Here is a 17460-nt window from a genome sequence, read left to right on the forward strand (position 1 = left end):
TTGTACCACCCATCAGTGAAGACTGCCTTTCTGGTAGCCATTACATCAGCTCAAAGGGCAGGTGAGATTCAGGCCTTCATGGCAGGTCTTCCTTATAAATAGATTTGGCAGAATTATTATTTTTTTAATATAATTTCAGTGGATGTAATTGATGTTTATTTTAAGCCTTTTTTAAGATTTTTATATATTTTTAAATTTTCACAGTTGTGGGAAATTATGGTGGTAGAAGTCAGACATTTATTTAATGACAGACATTGAGATTTAAAGTTTAATAAACTGTTAAAACACAAGTGGTCAGCATCACCTATAAAAAGCAAATGTACACAAAATATATAATACACAATTAAATATCCTTAAATCAACAAATCATCAACCAATCATACCTACTTTTACTATTCATTTGCTAGTCCATTTTTAATAAGCCTAATTCAGAAATCCAAATCACTAGATTTTCACTCTAAGAAGTTCTTATGAAGAATTTTTCTTACCTTGCCTATTTGTAAATTTTGATTGCTGTCAATGGAAATATTTTTTCATGGATTTGTGTGTGTACAATGAAATTGATGTTTACTGATGTTTATCAATAAAAATCTAACCCTTCCTAGCCCATTTATAACTGTTTCATAAGGACAGAGTCACTCTTAGGCCTCCCCCACACTCCCCCTAGTTTCTGCCCGAGGTTGTCTCAGTTCCATATCAGTCAATCCATCACCTCCCAATTTTCTTTCCCAAACCTTGTTCAACCCCCGGGGCAGCTAAACTTCAACCACTAGATGCAGTGGGGGCACTTTCTTTTTATGTCAAGACAACAAAATCATATAGGAACATGCTCAGACTATTCAGGGCTTTTGCTGATAGAATTAAAGAACAACCTCTATCTTCCACGTCTCAGACGACAATGCCACGTGATGATTGGAGAAGTGTATCGGCTGCCACTGAACATGGTGCGAGGAACGCCAGGACTGGGAGTCCTAGTGCCAGAGGTGAAGAACACGGAGCACACAATCATCACTCCAAGAACTAGAACCATGCTGGAGAGGATGCTGAAGGATACCATCTGCTGCCACTACGTGAAAAACCTGAAACGGAAGCTGGACCAGAGCAAGGCCTTTGCGGTGATGTGCAAGTGGGATGCCAGCAACCACTTCCTCCCTGGGTGCAGCTTCACCCAATTTGCTGACTGGAGATTCATCCACTGGCCCCGGCTCAACTGTGTCCCGCTGAACGGAGCCGTCCGCCACGGGAATTGGGACAAGCGATACAGGAAGTGTAGCTATGCCAACAAGATGCTACCCCACGTCCTGTGTAGCTGCAAGGCCCATTCCAGAGCCTAGGAGCTGCGGTACAACGCCATCCAAGATCACCTAGTCAGAGCCATCCCGCCACCCATGGGAAAGGTGGCTGTGAGCTCCACCATCCCCAGAACGGACAGCCAACTGCGACCGGACATCGTCACCACCAACAAGGAACGGAAGAAGATCATCATGGTGGACGTCACAGTTCCCTTTGAAAACAGGACCCCGGCTTACCATGACACCTGATCTTGAAAGCTGGAGAAATATGCCCCTCTGGCCGCCACCTTGAGAGCTAGGGGCAAGAGATTCAAACTCACGTTCTGATCGTTGATGCCCTGGGCAAATGGGGCCCCAATAACAAGCAAGTGTTGAGAGAATGTGGAATCGGTCAACACTACACTCGGCTGATGTGGCAACTCATAGTGTCAGGTGCCATCAGGTGGTCAAGGGACATCTACATAGAACACATCACTGGATATCGACAATACCAGGAGAGATGAGCTGGAGTGCTGATGAGAAGGGAAATTGGAAAGTAACTGAAATACTTCTCTGATGGATTATATCTACTAAGGGACAACCTATCCTAAATGCTCAGTTACTGAGGGACAATCTATACTCATTCCTATATTTGCTTTCTACAACTAACTTTCTGTATAACTTTTCATGAGTGATGTACCCGAGTATTCAGATTCTAATTCCCAAACTGTATTGTTAAATTTATTCACCTAAATTGGGGTTATTGCAGATTATCTACTATATGTAGTTTAGGGCTTTTAAACCAGATTTTGTACTTTTGGATAATCTAAACACTACACCCAGATGTACAGACACTCTTTTCTTAACCTGTGTATTATATAATTTTAACATTAGTTTTTTAAAAAAAATTTACATCTGAGCACCTGTCTTTTTTCTATTTATCCTCACCCCCATGAGATAGGGAAGTGCTCTTATCTCATTTTACAGGTGAGGAACTGAGGGAGAGAGAAACTAAATTACTTGCCTAAGATCATGTAGGAAAAGGTGGAGAAACCCCCCCCCCCCGAATTTTGGTCCCCTTAGCACCAGGGAGCACCTTGATACTGGATCAGCCTCATCTCCTGGTGCTGGTAGTGGCTAATGGTAGCTGCTGAAAAGGAAGGCAATATCTCCTTGAGAAGGCACCTAGTAGTTGTGCCATACTGTTGTTCTTGGCAAGGGATTCTTCTCTAGCTGGTGCAGGCAATGATTGTATGCCCTGAAGCATGAAATTTGATTACTCACTGTTATCTCAGCTTCAATCGCTATTGCACAAATATTTCTGGTAGTGAAATTATTTGGGTGTATTTTAAATCTAACCACAGTATTTGAATAGCTGATAACCTCTTCCAGAAGAGAACTTAATACGTTCACTAAAAACTGAATAAAATAGTTGGTTTTGGGTTTTTTTTTTTATGTTCTAAAGATTAGTGTCCTTTAATTTTATCAAGTTGTCTTGTTCTGTAACAGAGTGAAAAGGAGGGCTGGTCAGTTTTCAACAGTCCCTTCATAACTCTTTTTACTTCAGTCATCTCCCCTCTAGCTCTCCTCTTTCCCATACTAAACCTTTTGTAGTCTCTCCCTTACATGGATGAAAGCCTTTCCGCTAATGCTCTTTGTTATCCTTTCCTAGGTCTCTTCCATTTCTGCTATAGCTTTCTTAATGTGAGGTGGCTAAAACTAACTTCAGAGGGACTTCCATTGTTTGATTTGCTGTCACCATTCTGTAGGATATTGTGTCCCCAATTATGATCATGCAGCCCGTGTGTATGTGGGTTTTTGTTTGTTTGTCTTAATCTGCTCTTCTGCACTGACTGTCATCTGCCTTTATTCAGATGAGCATAAAAATAATTTCCAGTTAGAACCCCTCTTTCTCCTTGTCACTTAGGAAAGGTGAAATTCTCCCACCCTGCCCCCTTCTGCAGCAGCTACAAAGCTCTGGATGTGTGGCAATGTATAGACAGAAGGAAAGTGGCAATTTGACTAAAAGAGCTGATTTAGGTCCTCTAAAGTTCCAAGAAAATCGGCGTCTGGTGCTGTATCTAGGGCGCTAGAAGGTGGGTAAAGACTGGATCCGTGTTTGTAAGGTTTTTATTTTATTTTTTGGCAGTTTTCTTCCCACGACATATCTATCCAGAGCAGCAGGAAAAATACAGGCTTTCTTTTCTCTAAACAATGTGCTTGGAGCAGGATGGCGGGGGGAGGGTCCCCAAGTCATTCGGATGTCAGCGGGGAGCGTAGCTGGGGTCCTACAGCTGGTCTCGTTCAGGCTCCGCACAATGTTGCTTAGCCACGCTGCCGTGCGTGGTCTGCCTCGGCGCGGGGCTCCGCCGGCCGCGTTCCGCTTCACCGCGGAGCTGGGCTCCCCGAGGCCGCTGACGCCCGGCAGCGCCGCGGCCAGGGCGGGCTCCAGGCAGCCGCCTTCCAAGCAGGTGCACGGGGCGGCCGTGAGCCCCGGGGGCGTTTCCGCAGCGGCGGCACTTCTGCGGCAGCCTCTCTCTCTCCCCCCCGCCGCTGGCGGGGGCGGCAAGCCGGCGCGCTGCTTGGGGCGGCAGAAAGGGTAGAGCCGGCCCTGGCCGGGGCTGTCAGTAACCGCGCCGCCGCGTGCGCTTTCCCGCTATGTTCGTTTCACACCCCCACCCCCGTGGTGCAAAGCCCGGTGCGGGCGTTGTTCGGGCCGGTGACTGTGCAGGGCAGCCTGCAGGCCAGCCGCCCAGACGTGCTGTGAGGGCGGCTGCTGGTTCCTTGGCGGCGGGGGTGGAGCGGGGCTTTTTTCATCGGACTGCTGACGGGCATCGAAGCGAAGTTTGGGGAGGAGGGCTTTATTTTCTTCTATTATTCTTTTTTTTCCCCTGAAGTGCCTTTTCCTAAAGGGACATGAGCAAAAACAGCCCCGAGCAACGACTCCTCCTCCTCCTCCTCCTCCTCCTAGCGAACTGAAGCGAGCTCGTGGTGTTCGGGTTGTCAGGGAGCCCGTGATGGTTCAAATGTGCACGCAGTATGACAGATGACCTATTGGAATAATTTCAGAGCCGTGCTGTGGTTGCTACGACAACCACTGCTCTCTTGGCTTTCATCTGGCCATGTGACAGTGACTTTGACGTCAGCTGGAGGCAGAGTCTGTGGTTTAGTCCACACAGCCAAAGGCTTGTGAGAATCTAGTGGATGCTGGACTTATCCCCCTTGCTGCTGCTGCTGTTTCCCAGGGGCTGCCAGGGCATGGACTACTAACGCCTTGCATTTCTAAAATCAGGTATTATAATATATATTATTATACAACACGCTTGTATAATATATATATATATATTTTTTAAAGTGTGTTGTGGTTGGGGTTTTTTTTTTTTTTTGCTGGTTTGTTTTGGCTGCAAGTTTGCCTTGATGAGCAACTACAGACAACTGCAGAGCAGCTTCCAGCTACTAATTCTGTGTGCAGACAGCAAAGCAAAGTTAAATTTGGATTAATGGTCCGTGAAGGGAAAATAAAATATAGTAAGTAGTTCTTGCTTGACACTTTAAACCACTACATAACAATATAGAGGAACATCAGCAAAATATTCCGTCTTGGTTACACAAAAATAATTTTGTTAGGAATTTTGTTGGTTTAGGCATCAGTACAGTTTTGTGTATTGTTGGAACGTTTTAAAATTGCTGTCTTGTTCAGATTAAACTGAGAATCTATTTTCTTTTTTTAATTCCCGATGTGTTTAACAAGCCAACAATAGACACTGATAGGAACATTATTCTACCAGACTCCAAAAGTTCTCTGTTAAATCATCTGTGTTCATGCATGCTCCTAGCACATGCTGCAATCATATAATGTTAAAGCCTTTTATCAGAGACGTGGGGCATGTGATAGATTGACTGTATTATGTTTACGGAGGAATGGGTCAACAGCTTCCTGAGAAATAATCTGAAATATGCCAAGATACTAAGATAAGTGTAATGTATGCTCCTACCCCTTTTCTTCCCTACACACGAGCTATTCTAACCACTCTTTATCCCACAAAGAGAAACAGAAAAGATTAGCTTAAAAAAAAAGAGTTGTAGGATGAACAATGCAGTACTAGTTGAAAAGTAAAATGCTACATTGGCTTTTTTTTTTCCTGAAACTTTTTTTTTTAAATTACGTTTCTTGAAAGGAAGTTGTTACCAAGAGCAGAATTCATCACTTCTTAAAGTTGTAAATCTTTGGCTACATTAGTGTGTGGGTACATTTATATTATTAATTCTAAGAATAGATCACAGATGAAGCCGTGTGTGTTCTTTCCTGGAAAAAATATATTTGATAATTCTAGCATGTCTATGTGCCACCATTTCCCTGTTCCCGAGCTAACAATAAAACCTTTAAACTTTGATCATTTTTTTTTAAACCTGCCCCTCTGCTGAAGCACTCAAGGAGCTGCGCAACAATTTAAAATGCAATGCAGTAAGAAAGATAACTATATAGAAACATATATAGATGCATCTGATGAAGTGAGCTGTAGCTCACGAAAGCTTATGCTCAAATAAATTGGTTAGTCTCTAAGGTGCCACAAGTACTCCTTTTCTTTTTGCGAATACAGACTAACACGGCTGCTACTCTGAAACCTATAAAGAAACAGATACATATTCAAGTATGGTGGCATTAATAATTGTTTTTAAAAGTGAACCAATAGATATTAAGACTGAAAGCACCTCTGAAAAGAATAGTCTAGAATAAATTTGCTTAAACAGAACGCCAGAAATAAATGCATCTAAAATCTTAAAACAGTTGTACTTGGTATTAAATCTATACTTTGGAGTTTAAATCTTCTGCAAAAATTCTATATTTTTAAACTACATTTAAAAAAAAATTTCACCTAATGGTAAAGCATCAGATTTTATGTACACTCTATTTTTTTATTTAGGTAAATTTAATTAAGATCTATAATGTTGCAACTACTTTGAAATACTATATGGTTAATATATTCTTATTAACGTCATGATCATTTAAAATCTTACATGAAAGTTTGTTCGTCCTTGGAGTGGAGACTTTCTAATACCACTCTTATCCACACTGCATAGTTACTCTGCCTGTTGTCCTGTTTCATTAGACTGTGCACCCCATACACAGGTGAGCCATTTGGACTACTATTATGAGTAATTGCTCACCATATATCCATGTATGAAGAGAGATTACAGAAATCTGGCTCACTGAAATCAAGGAGATTTATTCATTGAGTAAGGTACTACACAACAAGTAGTGGCAGAATCTAGCCCTAAATATTTAATAAAAGGCATATATGTTGACTCATTTATAGTGACCAGGTCAGAATCTGAAAGCAATTATATACACCAGTCAATTACTTACTTGCATTGAGTAGGACAACAAATTATTTGTATTCACATTTTCAGGATCCGTCCCATGTATGTAAACTATTATCTACCAAGCTTTGTGTATTGTTTCACTAGTGCCATACCATGAGTGCAGAGGCACAATCACATTAATTTATAGCATGAATAAAATTTCCCATAGATTATATTGTGCTTAATATCATTATAAATGCCTGCTTAGTGGGAAATAATTCATATGGTGGTTGCCACATGAATTATTCATGGATCTATTTTAAAATTATTTTAATTAACGGCACATCAATTCCATCTTTTAAAGATATGTTTTACTTTAGCAATAATAACCAAGTCTTAATAAAAGGATTAGATTGATCTGTGGAAGGAAGACAAACAGTTCCCCATTTGACCAAAATGGTTCTAGCAATATTATTACAGAAGGTGTGAAATACAAGAGTATTGATTAAACTGAGTGAACCAAGTGTTGTCCAACTCTGCAAGGCGATGAGAGCTATTGTCTCTCATCGACTTCAGTGGGATCTAAAGACACTCAGTCCTTCTCAGCATTGGGTCTTATATGAACTTCAGAAGAATGCCTTGTTTTTATCTACTATTAAGAATCCAACAGTGAGGAAGTTGGTTGTTTGATAGACCAACCTTGAGTTCAGAATGCAGAAACTGTGGGAAATGCACACATCCTTGCTTCATGTGAAATGAGGAAGATGGCTAGTGATAAAGGTCCCTAATGCTGTGCACAGCTCCCAGGGACAGAGTATTTTAAATCTGGTTAATCCTGTATGTTATGAAGCATTTTTCTGACTAACACTTGATTTATCTTCTGTGTTTGTGACGTTAACAAGATGGCATAATTTAGAATTTGATTTCTCAATCTATGTGATAATCCCATACACCATACCCACAGGGGGAAAAAATATTCAGGCTTCCCCTTCCTGTATAGGAGGGTGGTTGAGAACCCACAATTTAGATCACTTCTCCGTGTTCTGTCCTTTGCACACATCAGGAGACTATTCCTTTTTACAGTCTTGTCTCTTTATCCATAAAGAAGGGTGAACTGATTGGTAATTACTGTAGAATCAGAGTACTTCACCTTAAGGGAGATGTTGGCTAAAAATGGAATATAAAGCTCATTGCAAAACAGGATTCAACTTGTAAAATTAAACACCATGCTCAAATTGTTGATACATTACTCTAGAAATAACTTTATTGTTTTAGTGACTGTACCTTGAGCTGTGTGAGTTGATGGACAATGACAATCTAAAAATAGGCTAGAAAGATAAGTCAATTCTTGCCAATACAATCTAAGCCACTTTTTTAATAAAAGCTTTCTACTTGCAATACTCTGAATCTTCTTATATGGATTTGAAAACCTTTCAAGAGTGCCAATTCTGCTTGCATTTTAAGGGCCCAATGTTCCACTCTGTTACACCACCGTAAAACCAGTGTAACTGTGTTGTAGTCAGTGGAATCACACCACGGGAAAACCAGTAAAGCACCAGGCCCTTAAATCACATTTTTTGCAGAAGTTAGTTTCAACCCTGTTAAAAGTAACTAAATCGTGATAGGTTTCAGAGTAACAGCCGTGTTAGTCTGTGTTCGCAAAAAGAAAAGGAGTACTTGTGGCACCTTAGAGACTAACCAATTTATTTGAGCATAAGCTTTTGTGAGATACAGCTCACTTCATCGGATGCATACTGTGCATAAATCATGATAATATCTCTCACCCACATTAACAACAAAGAGTTAAAGTGACAACTGAGTAACAATGGAGATTTAAGTGAGCTGTAGCTCACGAAAGCTTATGCTCAAATAAATTTATTAGTCTCTAAGGTGCCACAAGTACTCCATTTCTTTTTAGTGGAGATTTAGCCTTTTAATCAACAGTATCCATATCTAGTTGGCAGCCGGTATCAAGTGGGCCGGTTTTGTTCAATATCTTCATAAATGATCTGGAGGATGGTGTGGATTGCACTCTCAGCAAATTTGCAGATGATACTAAACTGGGAGGAGTGGTAGATACGCTGGAGGGGAGGGATAGGATACAGAAAGACCTAGACAAATTGGAGGATTGGGCCAAAAGAAATCTGATGAGGTTCAATAAGGATAAGTGCAGGGTCCTGCACTTAGGACGGAAGAACCCAATGCACAGCTACAGACTAGGGACCGAATGGCTAGGCAGCAATTCTGCGGAAAAGGACCTAGGGGTGACAGTGGACGAGAAGCTGGATATGAGTCAGCAGGGTGCCCTTGTTGCCAAGAAGGCCAATGGCATTTTGGGATGTATAAGTAGGGGCATAGCGAGCAGATCGAGGGACGTGATCGTTCCCCTCTATTCGACATTGGTGAGGCCTCATCTGGAGTACTGTGTCCAGTTTTGGGCCCCACACTTCAAGAAGGATGTGGATAAATTGGAGAGAGTCCAGCGAAGGGCAACAAAAATGATTAGGGGACTGGAACACATGAGTTATGAGGAGAGGCTGAGGGAGCTGGGATTGTTTAGCCTGCAGAAGAGAAGAATGAGGGGGGATTTGATAGCTGCTTTCAACTACCTGAAAGGGGGTTCCAAAGAGGATGGCTCTAGACTGTTCTCAATGGTAGCAGATGACAGAATGAGGAGTAATGGTCTCAAGTTGCAGTGGGGGAGGTTTAGATTGGATATTAGGAAAAACTTTTTCACTAAGAGGGTGGTGAAACACTGGAATGCGTTACCTAGGGAGGTGGTAGAATCTCCTTCCTTAGAGGTTTTTAAGGTCAGGCTTGACAAAGCCCTGGCTGGGATGATTTAACTGGGAATTGGTCCTGCTTTGAGCAGGGGGTTGGACTAGATGACCTTCTGGGGTCCCTTCCAACCCTGATATTCTGTGATTCTATGATTCTAGTTGCTTTTTTAACTAAACCCAGATGCCATGCATATGATATTGGGAAGGCAAAGTAAATGATTACTCCATGATTTGTACCAAGTTCAAGTAGAAAAGCCAAACTCTGGAATGTTTTTGGTATTCACATTTCAAAAGGAACCATTTGCAGCAAGCTGAAATCTGTGCAGACAACTATAGTCAGATAACAGTTAAAAATAGTGTATTTTTGGCTCTACTCTTACTGCTGTTAAATTTAAATTCTTAAATAGCAGGGAGTAAGAGTTGAGGTTTGAGAAACAGTAATTTTGTGATTATTTTACAAGGATTGAATTGTTCTGTCATCAAATTTGCATTTCAGTCAGCATTACAGTATGAAAGTATAATTAGAAACTGCAGCTCAAATCACTGAATGCAACATTTTCCCAAAGGGAGCACAGAAAAGAAGCTGCTCTTGTTAAAACTGGAGCTGATGGTGAAATCCTATATTTGGAAAATATGAACATATAGTTGTAGAGTTCCTTTAATTTCTGTGGTCTCAACTCTCCTTTTGACTTTCTGCTGAACTTCATTTTTTGGTGAGATTCACTTCCACAAAAACATTTAATCATTTAAAGCAAAAGTGCCCAGTACCTGTTCTGTAGGATTTCAGCGTGACACTGCTATGAGTTACTGAATATTTTTCAACCACAAAATGACATTGAGATAACGTTACGAATCTGACTTACACCCAGAAAAGCCAGGAAGCTTGTCACTTGGACTGAAACGTTGCCTTTAATCTGCCCCAGCGGCAATGCCATAAAATGATCCAATGTCAGGAATCCCCAGCAACATCTGGTCTCAGTGGGATGAGTAAAGGATGGAGTTCCAGGTTTTATTCAGTAGTTGTTTGCTTCTGGAAGTTTAAGACTTAGTAGTACGTGTTCACAATGTAATTGCGTGAGTCTCACTGATTTCAATCCCTGAAGTTATTGAAACTTCTTGTTGTTTTTAAAATTGTGCTGGTATTGACTGGAAATACTAGAAAAGTATTAACTGGAAAAATATGCATCTTTGAAATACTAAAGGTTCAGGGTATCTTTAGATCTGGATTCATGTTGATAGATACCCTCTGAGTTTACTCAGCTCATCCCTTTGGAGTGTGCTTCAAGGAACAAATCCTGCCCACCACTTTAGGTATACGGCAGAACCAGAGCAGTCTCACTCCCTAGAGGATGGGGTTCAGGAAATGGGGAACACATTCAGTGCACAGACACTCTGCACACACCACTCACCGGTGTGTCACAGAAACTCCCTGTCCTCCACCAGAGGGAGCTTTAAAAATGGGGCACGGGTGGGACAGAAGAATAGAAAAGGTTCCTGTGGATCTGTGACAGTGCAGATAATGGGCAAACTTGCTATATTTGCCTGTGTTGAGCCCGGTTACGGGTGACACTAGTGCAGCTATAGAGTGTTCTGAGGAATAGGATTCTGCACCTGTGACAGCCCTGGGACACCTTTCCACCATGACTGTCCATATACTTCTGCTTGGCACAGGGGAGAGAATTTGCATCAGGGTTACTATTTAGAGAAGTGCACGTACCATTATCTGGATCTATTTCATTATATTTAATAAGTAATCACAGCATACACCACAGTGTGTACTGGGAAAGAGTTTTCATTACAGGTAAATGACCCTTCCCGCTGTCAAGGCTTCATGATTGTGGTGCACAGAGGGGACTGAGAATGCATGCAGGTTGCACAGCCCCTTTTTGTCTACTCTGTTAGTCTGGCATAGACGGGAACGCTCATTGGGCCTGAATTTATGTGGATTTGGATAGGGGATGCAGCAGGAGCAGCTGTCACTATTCCAGCCCATCGAGAAGTTCACTTTGAATATGCATGGAATTATAGGGGTGCCAATTTTAATTGGCTGTATTCCTGGAGCTTTTATCACATAACATCTTTGATTCCTGGAGACTCCAGGACAATCCTGGAGCTTGGCAACAGTAAACCAGATTCAGTCTGTGGTTAAAAACCTTTGACACAGTCATTAGGCCTACTTGGTATGTGCTTTTAAATGTCCGTAACTGCTGTTCAATTTTTTTAAATCACAGCATAGTTACACTGGGTAAAATTTTAGTGGGCCTTAGGCACTTTTGAAAACTGTACCTGCTGTGTTTACTAGGGTGTGCTATGGGCCTGCTGAACCCCATGTAGAGAACAAAACTGTTTGAAAAATACGGAAAACAAAAGGCTTCTGAAATTAGTAAACATTTGTAACTTTTGCTGACCTTTAAAAATAGCTTAAAAAATTGGTTTGTCTTTTCGAAGATACGTAACATAGAAATGCTAGAAGTTTTTCTGGGGCTGAAGAAAAACACAAGCAGGTGCTGCTGAAGAATCAAGAGTTTGTTCTTAAGGGCTTCAAGGTGGCTCTCATAAAAGAGTAGAGTTTGAAAGAACACAAGATTAAGTGTCCGTGAGCTTTTGTTAGACAAGTATATAAGATAATTTAAGTGCTAGCACTTGTGTTCCAAAGAATTTTAAAGCAGAAACATTTCAAAATAAATCTCGGCTAGATTCTTCATTCATAGGGTTCCCTCAACCAATGAAGGCAGTAGAATGAAGCAGCTTTTCCTAGTTAATTGAGGGCTCATTTGTAACTCTTACAAAGTTGCTAAAACACAGTGGGCAGGTCTCACTTGAAGTGTCTAACTTAAAGGCACACTCGTAGTCATTTGAGCTGTGACGCAATCCTGAAAATGTTTCATTCCAAAATATTCTGTTTGAGTTTATGTTGTATGAATATTCCTGATGGCCAACTCCAAGATGGGGGACGCCGCGGGAGGGGAATGAACTTGAAGCTGTTTATTTCTACAACTCATTTATGCCTGTTTTCACAGCGTTATTCTTTTGTATAGAATGGTAGCACGATTGAAGAATTCTCTCTAGCTTTGCCATATTAGTAAACACAGGTCCAATTAAAGCAATTATAATTCAGCAGAGATGTCTGCAGTCTTCTGTATATGTCTGTCAAGTTTTCTAATCACAACTGTTTTATGTGTGCGTTTATATATAAACCCACATGGACCCTGCTAATGTATTGACAGTTAAGGGTTCATTTGCATCCTCGTAGAACTTTCCCATGTGTATCTGGGCTGTGGTGCATGAGAGCAGAGTATGACATTGTAACTGGCTTGGAATGAATCTTGAAACCCGTCTTTGGTCTACTCCTTGCTTGTGTGTCATCATGTAGGTCTGATCTTAAGAGGTGCTGAGAACCCTCAATGCCCACTGACCTCAGCCAAGTGCTAAGAATGTCACAATATTATAAAAACTTGCTGTTTCATTCTGGTATGCTGGAGGGCTTTCATATCTGAAAATCCAAAACTATGTGGCAGAGTGAGTAGTGTTTCATAGCACACTGTATGTTCCATCCCCTCTAATTCTGACATATTTGATAGGATTGTTCAATTCTTGGATTATCCAATAATTGAGCTGAATAGCAAATCATTCAGCAGAAAGTCCTTGCAGCAGACAGTATCAAAAGCTGATTATCCACCAGGAGCCCCCAAGTCTTTTTCAGAGTCACTGCTTCCTAGAATAGAGTCCTCTGTACTGCAAGTCTGGCCTACATTGTTTGTTCCTGATGTATATATTTATAGTTAGCTGTATTAAAACACATTTGCTTGTTCCCAGTTTGCCAAATGATTCAGATAGCTCTGTGTCAGTGACCTGTCCCCTTCGTTGTTTACCACTTCCCCAATTTTTATGTCATCTACAAACTTTATTAGTGATTTTGTTTTCTGCCAGGTCATTGATAAAAAATGTTCCATAGTGCATGGCCAAGAATTGATCCTGGCAGGATCCCACTAGATACACACCTGCTTGAAGATGATTCCCTGTTTACAGTAATGTTTTAAGACCTGTCAGCTAGCCAGTTTTTAATCCATATGTGTGCCGTGTTGATTTTGTACTGTTCTCATTTTTTTAAATCATAATATTTTGTGGTACCAAGTCAAATGCCTTACAGAGGTTTAAAAATAGTACATCAACACTATTACCTTTATCAATCAAATTTTGTAATATCCTAATCAGTTTATTTTGAGCAGATCTGTTTTCCATAAACCCATGTTGATTGGCATTAATTATATTACCCTCCTTCAATTCTTTGAGTCCCATGTCAGCTGCTCCATTATTTTGCCCGGGATCAGTGTCAGGCAGATGAGCCTATAATTAACTAGGTTGTCCTGTTTTATCCCTTTTAAATATTGGCACAGAATTAGCTTTCTTCCAGTGTTCCAAGAATTATTGAAAATTAGCATTAATGGTCTAGTGAACGCCTCAGCCGTCTTTTAAAAAAATTCTTGAATGCAAGTTACTCAGATCTGCTGATTTTAAAAATGTCGAACTTTAGGAGCTACTGTTTAACATCCTCCTTAGCTACTATTGGAATGGATAGTGAGCTTGATGTGTGCCCCAATGTCTTGTTCCCGACGCGGGGGGATTTACCAGTGTTGTATGTGTATTAAAAAGAAAAAACTTGCAAAATGCTTGGGAATATTGGTGGTAAATGGAGGTGAGAGTTAAAGGACAGTTATGTGAATTCTGCAGATTTTGCTGGACTAAGTGCCATCTGTACACAGAAAAGAAAACTTTCCTTTGCCGTCCAGTCAAGACCAATGACTGTGAGTTGGCCTGTAGTGGTGTTGTCCACCTCTCAACATGCCCGTATAATGTATGTGAATGTTTGTTTGAGCAAACCATGTTAATTAAAAAACAAAGTTATTTTTAAAGGACGGTGATAGAAGAGTTGCTGATGTGTGTGGCTGTTTGCTCAGCATTTGGTCAGCCCTTCATTAAACACTGAAGTCTTTGTGGGAAAACTCTGCTTTACATTATTCTAAAGATCTCACTGAAAAGCAAATTTTAGTGTGTAATTAATTGTCACGTTACAGCTTCAAACATGCCAGGTACGTAAGGTAAAATGCACATTGTTCTTGGTACGCTTTTCAGCACAATGGTCCATTGTGATTTCAGTAGAAACTTTGCAAACTTGAGCAGTGTGCTGGTTCCACAGTCGCTGGAGAGGAGGAGCAGCAGCAAAATGGTAAGAGATTTATTGTTAACATTGTAAAGAGTTACAGCATTTTCCAGACTGGCATTTATTCCTTTTGTTCACTTAGTTCTCCTGTGCTTTTACAGTATTTTTCCCATTACTCATTTCTTGCCCGGAATAACATTTTTAACAGAAGGAATTGCTTGAACTTGAAGAAGAGGGGAACACATAGCCAAATTGGACAGCTGTATGTCTGGTGTGTCAGTGTGAGGGCACATTCTGCACTAAAATTCTGTCATTTTAGTTTAATTGGAGATGATAAAACAACTGCCCATTCGCAGTATTTGGGTGATATAATAACTTTCATATCCCCAGAATTAGCTTGATAGTTCATAGAACCATAGAATATCAGGGTTGGAAGGGACCTCAGGAGGTCATCTAGTCCAACCCCCTGCTCAAAGCAGGACCAATCCCCAACTAAATCATCCCAGCCAGGGCTTTGTCAAGCCTGACCTTAAAAATATCTAAGGAAGGAGATTCCACCACCTCCCTAGGTAACACATTCCGGTGTTTCACCACCCTCCTAGTGAAAAAGTTTTTCCTAATATCCAACCTAAACCTCCCCCACTGCAACTTGAGACCATTACTCCTTGTTCTGTAATCTGCTACCACTGAGAACAGTCTAGATCCATCCTCTTTGGAACCCCCTTTCAGGTAGTTGAAAGCAGCTATCAAATCCCCCCTCATTCTTCTCTTCTGCAGACTAAACAATCCCAGTTCCCTCAGCCTCTCCTCATAAGTCATGTGTTCTAGTCCCCTAATCATTTTTGTTGCCCTCCGCTGGACGTTTTCCAGTTTTTCCACATCCTTCTTGTAGTTTGGGGTCCAAAACTGGACACAGTACTCCAGATGAGGCCTCACCAATGTCGAATAGAGGGGAACGATCACGTCCCTCGATATGCTGGCTATGCCCCTACATATACATCCCAAAATGCCATTGGCCTTCTTGGCAACAAGGGCACACTGTTGACTCATATCCAGCTTCTCATCCACTGTAACCCCTAGGTCCTTTTCTGCAGAACTGCTGCCGAGCCATTCGGTCTCTAGTCTGTAGCGGTGCATGGGATTCTTCTGTCCTAAGTGCAGGACTCTGCACTTGTCCTTGTTGAACCTTATGAGATTTCTTTTGGCCCAATCCTCTAATTTGTCTAGGGCCCTCTGTATCCCTACCCTCCAGCGTATCTACCTCTCCTCCCAGTTTAGTGTCATCTGCAAACTTGCTGAGGGTGCAATCCACACCATCCTCCAGATCATTTATGAAGATATTAAACAAAACCGGCCCGAGGACCGACCCTTGGGGCACTCCACTTGATACCGGCTGCCAACTAGACATGGAGCCATTGATCACTACTCGTTGAGCCCGACAATCTAGCCAGCTTTCTATCTACCTTATAGTCCATTCATCCAGCCCATACTTCTTTAACTTGCTGGCAAGAATACTGTGGGAGACAGTGTCAAAAGCTTTGCTCATTCCCCGAGTCTACAGTTCCATGGCTATATTGATATTTTGCATGCACAGCTACAATTGCTCTAACTCCATAAAATGATGTAATATAGATGTAAGTAACTTTTTAAAAAATTGAACCTTTAACATGTATGAATGGTTTCTAGCTACAAAAAAGATGTGTTTACTGTACATAGTGTGAGGCTTCGTTGCAGGATCATGTATATCTCCTGGAGGGCACCTTTGTGTTTGCAGTTGACTAGAATCATTGCTTCTTGATGGCATGCAACAATTAGGGACAGAAAGGGTTTTTGTGTGGAGAAATAATGGCAAAGAAACATAACCGTGGAGCCAGGCAGACAGCCCTTGCTGAGTTAATTTTACTGAACCCTATCTTCAGTTCTCACTGTATCTCCTTTATACCTCTTAAAGTTGACCCAAGAGGACAGCTGGGATTTCCCATTATAAAGGAAAAGGGCCAGATGGCATAGAGCCAGTGTATGCCACCCATCCATTAGCCCCTAGAGTGGGTGTGTGTGTCATGGATAGGAGGAGACCTAGCCATATTTGCTAGCCATCTATACTGGAGGGAGGCCAAGGAAATGCAGAGATGATCCAAAGATGAAAAAACTAATACCATAGCAATGGCTTCCCATCCTCCTGTATAAAGGATCTCCCTTTGTTACTTCCTTGCTGTCCTAGAAGTGTTGATTCACTTATCACTTAGGGTATGTCTACCCCACAGTGTTACTACAGCAGGTGTAGACACACCTGAGCTAGCTTTGATCTAGCTAGCTCAAATAACAACAGCAGTCAAGCCACAGGCTAGCCCTCCAGTGCATACCCAGGACCCAGAGTGGGCTTGTATAGCCCAGGCTGCAGCAGCTGTACTGCTATTGTTGTTCAAGCTAACCTGATCAAAGCTCAGGTGTGTTTACAGTACCACACAGTCACACCTCAGTCTGCAGCATAGCTGTACCCTTGGATTAAAAACAACAACAGATTCCTGCTGAATGTGATGCTTTGGTAGATTAGACAGGCCACCCCATCACCATCACTCACCCCACCATATGCCACTGTGGAATTACCCATACAACTGGCAAACCAAGCCCAGGTTTGGGCTCAGATTGACTGCAGCTGACAAAAAGAGGTATAACTGACACCCCTGTGTAACAGCATGGCCCCCTGCCCTGGAGGGGAGGATTCACTGAGTGGAAGGGCAGGGAGTGGCACCCCAGCCTACTCTCCCTCAATGCTTCTGTCAGAGAGATTCTTGATGAAGGCTCTGTGAGGACCTCTGCCATTACAGGCTGATGTGGTGATGTGTTGAATCTGAACATCCCTTAGCCATGCCTCTTTCCTGGCCAGCACCAGCCAGGGTTGGCTTGTACAGGCCCCAAGGCATTCCCTCCTCCCAGAAGAGAA

General features: G+C 41.8%; 1 protein-coding gene across 2 annotated transcripts in view; it reads left to right on the top strand.

Moving 5' to 3' along the window:
* Nucleotides 1-3267: 3267 nt before the first annotated feature.
* NCALD (neurocalcin delta) overlaps nucleotides 3268-17460 on the top strand; it is an 81923-nt gene continuing 67730 nt past the window's right edge. The window contains exon 1 of one of the 2 annotated variants that reach the window (XM_084619576.1): nucleotides 3268-3367. The gene's annotated coding sequence lies outside the window, so the exon portion shown is untranslated. Of the gene's footprint in view, nucleotides 3368-4168; nucleotides 4564-17460 lie in introns of those variants that run through there. The other variant, XM_084619575.1, reaches the window with a different exon arrangement.

This window comes from Lepidochelys olivacea, assembly GCF_965140295.1.
Source record: "Lepidochelys olivacea isolate rLepOli2 genome assembly, chromosome: 2".
Classification (NCBI taxonomy): domain Eukaryota; kingdom Metazoa; phylum Chordata; order Testudines; family Cheloniidae; genus Lepidochelys; species Lepidochelys olivacea.